This window comes from Trachymyrmex cornetzi, unplaced genomic scaffold (assembly GCF_001594075.2).
Source record: "Trachymyrmex cornetzi isolate Tcor2-1 unplaced genomic scaffold, Tcor1.1 scaffold439, whole genome shotgun sequence".
NCBI lineage: Eukaryota > Metazoa > Arthropoda > Insecta > Hymenoptera > Formicidae > Trachymyrmex > Trachymyrmex cornetzi.
Window position 1 is genome coordinate 1,224 of NW_017299168.1, and position 7,144 is coordinate 8,367.

General features: G+C 39.3%; 1 long non-coding RNA gene across 1 annotated transcript; it reads right to left on the minus strand.

Annotated features, from left to right (window-relative positions):
• Nucleotides 1–751: 751 nt before the first annotated feature.
• Nucleotides 752–3,786, minus strand: LOC108764566 (uncharacterized). The gene is made up of 3 exons (XR_001940287.1): nt 3,726–3,786; nt 1,810–1,811; nt 752–761 (listed from the first exon to the last, which is right to left on the minus strand). It is a non-coding gene; the product is annotated as an uncharacterized LOC108764566 (long non-coding RNA).
• Between the last annotated feature and the right edge of the window lie 3,358 nt (nt 3,787–7,144).

Genomic DNA, 7,144 nt, shown 5'->3' on the forward strand with positions numbered 1-7,144 from the left:
CCAGACGCCCTACGCCACTGTCGGGGACATCGTCTCGGACCTGCGCGCGGTCGACCGCTCGCTATTCGCCCCGTGGCAGAAAATAGAGGTACTGGGGACCTTCATCCTACCTAGATTAGACTTTCTGCTATGGGGGGCCAGGGTGTTTAAAGGTCCCCTCAAGGCCGTCGACTTGAACATCCGTCGACAGTCAAATCCTGGCTCAACCTCCCTCAGCGAGCCAGTGCGGAGGTAGTCTACATGCCACCTCGTTTGGGGATGTGGACTTTTGCCGCTCTCGGACCTCGCCGACGTCCTCACGGTAGCCCACGCGTACCGTAGGTTCCCGATGGCGCTGTGAGGGAGTTGGCGTGGGAATCGCTGAGGGGAGTGGTTGGGCGCAGGATCGGCCACGCTCCTAATTGCGAGGATATCGCCTCCTTCCTATCCGGTTCGCTGGATGGAAGGATGAGGGGCAGAGGGGAGGCTTCGCTCTGGTCGAGTGCGCAGAACGCCGCGCTCAGACAGTCCGGGAGGTTGTCCTTGCGGTGGCGGTGGGCTGAGTCCACTAAGGAAATGGAATTGCAATGCCACGGTCCCAGGGGGGCAGCGATTAAGATTCCGACTGGAGCGCGCGGCCAGATAGTGAATCGGTTGCGCTCAGCTGTAGTAGAGCACTACTCCAACAGGTTGCTCAGCAAACCTGACCAGGGTAAGGTCTTCGAGGTGTCGTCACGGAGTCGGGTGAGCAATCACTTTATCCGTGGCGGCAGTTTCACTCGCTTCGCTGATTGGCGCTTTGTGCATAAGGCCCGCTTAGACGTACTCCCTCTCAACGGTGCATGACGTTGGGGGACAAACGATAAACGCTGTCGGCGATGCGGTGAAGCATCGGAGACTTTACCTGATGTGCTCTGCCACTGCGGTATCCATTCCGCCGCAATACAGCTGAGGCACAATGCTGTCCTGCACCGCCTCTGGAAAGCCACTCGCCTTCCAGAGGTAGTGCGGGTTAACCAGCGAGTGGAGGGCGTCAGCGGCGATTTGGCGGCGCTACGACCTGACTTTGTGGTCAGGCACGGGTGGCACCTAGTTGGACACGGCTCAATTGGACACGAGCCACTCACAGCACTTGAGACTACAAAGCTCTTAAGCACCGGTCGCTGTGATTGGTGGTGTCCAATCGAGCCATGATCAATCGGGATCACCCCGTCAGGCACGAGCCCTCCAAAAGTGTCGTCATATGTGACGTCACGGTACCCTTTGAAAATAGATGGGTATCATTTGAAGAAGCCAGGGCGAGGAAACTCGATAAACGCCCTGGCCGAAGAATTACACCGACAAGAGTATCGTGTCGTCGTGACGGCCTTCGTCGTCGGCGCCCTCGGCTCGCGGGATCCGAGAAATGAGGCGGTGTTGAGACTGCTGAGGGTTACGGCCCAATATGCCTCAATGATGCGTCGTCTCATCGTCTCGGATACCATTCGCTGGTCACGAGACATACGTGGAGCACGTGTCCAGCACCCGCTAGTACCTTGCTCCTTTCCGTCCCTCTGGGGATCTTCTTTCGGCGCCGCCAACAGCGGTTCGTCGATGCTGGCTCGCCGAGGAGAGGTCAGCGCAGGATGCGGCGCGTCGCGTCTCGAACGTTGTGAGTGTCGTGTAATTTGTTTTGTCTTTGTCTTGGCCTCCCCTTTTCAACTTAGCAGAGAGAGTGTCCCAATGTTCAATTAATTATTTAATTATATCTGTGATATTGGCGCTATTCGCCTATTTTATTATATATACATTTTGAATTTTAATATATATTACTTGACTATTGGACGGGACGCCTTTCTGTTGGTTTTAACTACTTATTTATTTTATATACTATTGTATTTTTGCTGTTTTATAGCTATGCCATCTTATTCTCTGACTCTTTCTACTCTATTTTTCTTCTACCTTCTTTCTTCTATCTTCTTTTTTCTTTTTTCTTTCTCTTAAGTACTATTGTACTCTCTTTTCTTTATTTTTTAGCCTTTTACTTATTTTATTATTTATTCTAACTGTTTGTGGGGCCCTGACTGTCCGAGTGTGTATGTCGCGTATCGATATTTTTGTATTTTACTCGTGTGCGAGTGTGCGCGATTTACACATATTAATTTTAATTTTTAATTTATTATTATATATTTTGCTGCGCGCGCTCCTCCGGGACTTTTATATTTTGACGACACTTCTGTGATATCCCGGAGGAGCAATAATTTGTGATAACGTATCCCCCCAGCTTGCGTGTTGGGAGTATGAAATATACTGTGATAGCGATGCGTGGACTGGGGGCAGCGTTGCCAACCTCCGCATTATTAAAAATCGTACCAACAATACAAAATTATCGTATTTTGATTAAAATTATCGTACATTAGCTTATTTTTTGTATTACCCCAGAGAGGTATTGTCTCTCTAAGGAAATTGCTTGATTAATAAAAGTGAGCTTATCTGAACACAGCCTAGGATGTATGCATACACACCGCTATTAATGGAGGAGTGAGATAGTCTATACTCCTTTCTCGCTTGAAGAAATTTGACGAGATCGATGACCAGTCTCTGATTAAAGATTCTCTAGTGCGGACAACTTTCGCCGCGCAGCAAGCTTTGCCGCGGTCTGTTAAAGTCACTAGATTAAAATATCGCGATGAAAAAAATTCACTGAATTAGGGCCGTCCCATGAGCGGAAATTTATAGCGGAACGGAACACACACACACACACACACACACACACACAGCGAGATCAATCACAATCGTAAAAAAGAAAGCAGAGTAATGACTGCAGAGTTGTGATTGGTTGCGCTGTTCCGTTCTGTCTCGTCAGAACACTCGAGCGGATCAGACGTGTTCCCTCTCGTCTCGGGTATTGTGTCACCTCGATTATATTTTTTGAAAAGCGTTGCCGGCTTTGACTGTGTCGTGTATTTCATTTTTTACAGTCCCTTTATCCGTCTTGGCGCGCGGCCGTGCGGCATGGAAGCGCCGTAGTCGCAGGCGTCCAGTGTTTGAAGTGGCGCCTCATCATCTTAATTTTGATTGCATCATCCTTTGTTCTACTCGCCCGGTTCAAAGTGGCCGGTGCATTGTATTCTATTTAGGAAAGCAATTTTGCTTTCCACCCTTTTTTGAGAAATTCTTGTGGAAGATTGGAGAGGTATCGGATAAGACTGGCCACATGAATCCAACTACATTGGAACCTGGGCCATACAAATATAGAAGAAGAAGAAGAAGAAGAAGCTGTTCCGTTCCGCAGTAAGAGTGACTGTTACCAACGCCGATTAACTTAATCGACGATTAACTCAATCAGCAGTATAGTCAACAGCAAGACTGTATATCGTTCTTAACCTTATCTCTTCGTGATATACATCTATTTCTGCATTTTTATACTTACAGTGATAAAAGTAATAAAAATCTTCTGTCTATAATAGTAATTCTGCTGATTGAGTTAATCGTCGATTAAGACAACAGTCGCCCTAAATTTTCGCTCATGGGATGGCATCCTTAGCATTTGGAGTAAAAATGACGTCGAAGTGCTATCCTAACCTGATTCTGTTAAAAGGTCAGAAATCCATACAGGGGTCTGGAAGAAGAAAAACCTGATTCTGTTATCGAAAATGCCCGATTGCTGTGTTGAAAATTGCAAAAACCGGAGGTTTTATATTTTTTATATTTTGACGACACTTCTGTGATATCCCGGAGGAGCAATAATTTTCACAAATTATTACTCCTCCGGGATATCACAGAAGTGTCGTCAAAATATAAAAGTCCCGGAGGAGCGCGCGCAGCAAAATATATAATAAGCCTAAAGAGGCTGAAGTTTTGAATAACCGCTCGTCATGGAGCCAAAATGGCGGCAGTTCGCGGTACTTTATTAATCTAATGACTTTAGGCCGGAATCAGACTACGCATTGAAGAATGAGATTGAAGATTGAAAGATTAAAGTTTGACCAATCAGAACAAAAGGAGAATTTCTCTGTCCTCATTGGTGAAATTTCAATCTTTAATCTTCAATCTCGATCTTCAATGAATAGTTTGATTCCGGGTTCTGTGTGCAGGGGATCGATTCTGTATCTTCAATCAAGGTGAAAATTACAAAAGTGAGCAAATTTACTAGGTATTGACCAATGAAATTATCAGTATTCTAGTAAATTCACTCACTTTTGTAATTTTCACCTCGTTTCAAGATGCAGAATCGATCCCTAGGAGGAAAGGTTGCTGATGAAGAGTCAAACTATGAGTAGAAACGTTCAAAGCTAAGGTTTATATTTTTAGTTAAGAAAAATTGCGCTAATTGATAACCAGCGTCAACTCCTATTGCCTGTAATACATATTTTATGGTTTTAATAATTGTTTTAATTAAAGGAGTCTATACAAACTTATTAGTTTTTTATTAATTTGTAATTTATCACATTAATTTATGTTGCGCGCCATTTTTAAATAAAGACAATTTGATGAAACAAAATGAGGAGATCGCTTTAAAACACTTGTAAAAATCGATGAAAAATGTTCCATCCTTCCAGGACAGTAAATGGTCGTAAAATGCACGTAAAGTGAACCTAAATTCGGGCAGTAACAAATGGTCTGACAGATGTTGAAACGAGTAAAACGTACGTTTTTACATATAAAATTCCAAGATAACTTTAGTTCTCATCGATAATTACGACTTTGAGAAGTACGAGACAAGTCACATTTTCACAATTAAACAAATAATAACGAAATGGCATGCAATATAAATTTCGTCATCAAAACGTCACTTTTCCACGCCTACAAATTTAGCCATTTATCGTGGTGCGGTGCTGTAACACTACGCTGTAACTACGTTGAATGTACGACTATCGATTTCGCTAGACCGCCGTCTGAGGGTCCGCACACAAAGATGGTCGGAACTGTTTCCGATTGAGTGGTAATTGTAAGTCATTGTCGTAGATCAACGCACAATGATTTTACGTAAACGACATTGTGCGTAAAATCATTGTGCGTTGACTTACGACAACGACTTACGATTACGACTCAGTCGGAAACATTTGCGACCATCTTTGTGCGCGGACTCTGACTTTGTATCGCTACCGTCAACGTAGAGTTATTGGCTGAGTAGTAAGGAGCCTTAAAGAGCAAACCTATCCCTTACTTTTAATAACATTTTGTTATTTTTAACTTCAATATGTGTCAAAATGAATCCATTTTTTAGTTTCAAAGTAAAGCGTTCATATTAATGTTTGAACTTATTGTTGCTATATAATAAATTGAGTCAATTTTAACATTTTCAAGAGTTAAGTTGTTTAACCACAGTGTTATAGTAAAATTAACGACATATTGAGTACGAGCAAGGCCGATATACAGAAATGATTAAACAATAAATAACTCAAAATGAATATAATACAATACTATGAATTTAACATATTGTATTCTTTTATATGTATTTTTAGGATATTTGTACGTTTCATAACACCAGCTACAAAACCCTTATAAATTATTTTCAATTCTATATGCCAAAACGTACTGAACTTATTTTGCAGAATATTTGTAGTATGATAATAGGATACAGATCATATGATAGTAGAATATTGGCAGTACGATAAGGTATGATATTAGAATATTGATAATATGAAATAACTTTTAAAAACTCGCTTTTGTTATATGAAATAAAAAATTTTTGAAACTTTTTCTAGCTTATCCTTACGTGTGGCGTTAGAATGTGCGTACAAGTATTCTAAAATATATAAAAGAGTAATACAATTGTTATGTAATATTCCAATTTTGTACACACTCATTCAATGACATATATGTTGATATCCAGATTTTTAGTCTAGTAAAATTACGAATAAGAAATTAAAATTCTAAAATTAAATTTTATTGTAATTATTTACCTGTTTACGTAAATCCTCATCGAGATTATAACTGGACAATTTGTGAAGAATTGCTACTGTCTCGTTTATCTGAAATTATATCAGCATAAAACGAAAGTTTGTAGTAAATCTGAGAACTTTGCATTCAATGAATAAAATTTCAAATAAAACTTTGACATATGTAATTTTATTGTTGCTTGTGCTTATTATTCTAGTAATAACTAGTTATTAATTCATTTGATCTATTATAATATATACCTCATTATAAACAGTTTGACATATGTAGTGTAATGTGAGAAATAAAATGGTCCCCGAAACGAAATTAAAACACTCACATAAACAAACGAAAGTATCAATAAATTCCCATATATACGATGATTCCCATATATATGATGTTTAATCATATTATACATCATTTGACAGACAGCTAAAGCTTTATAAAAGTACCATACCATTTGTATTGACACTTGTACTTGCAATACTTTGTTTAGTTTGCGTGATATAAGGCATAGCTGTAGGTGAACGTGCCTGTAAATAAATTGTAATTGTTATAATTGATCAAACCGAAAGACATACACTAAGAAAATTATATTTTTAACATAGAATTCGATATAAACTATAGTGTTTTATTACTTGCGGTTCACAACGTATAATTATATCACCTAATTGAAATTAATTAATCTTATTTCATTATAATCATTCGAGATTATTACTAAGGAGTAGATAATTGCTAATCACACCTTTAATCTGAGGATGAAAATCATTTAAACGATATGACATACTATGTTTCCATGGGTCTTGCAGTTGACGAAAATCATGATACTTCGATAATTCATCTTAACTAATTTTGACAGCGATATGTATATTGACATTTTGAGTGATTTTAGTCTGTATAAGTTCATTGCAAAATTTTTCATAATTAAATGTAATACTATTGAGAATGGTCTGATGACAGACCGAAACGTTTGGTTTGTAATATAATTTATAATAAATATGGATTATTCTATGATCCTGCACTAAATTCAGCTAGTGTACGTGGAAGAAGCCGTTTAATTATTTTATAGTTATTTTTAATACTTTTTGAACATATTCTGCTACATCGTTTTTTTTAAGGGGGTACTCTACTCTAAAACACGCTTTTTTCGGGATTTTTTTACAAGAAACTAGTGAAAATTGTTAATATCAGCTTTTTATGTATATATTTTATTATGTTTAGAGAACATAAAAAATATTTTTTAAAGCTAAATTAATGAATATAAATATTAATTAAACCCTATCGAATACATGGTAAAAAAAAA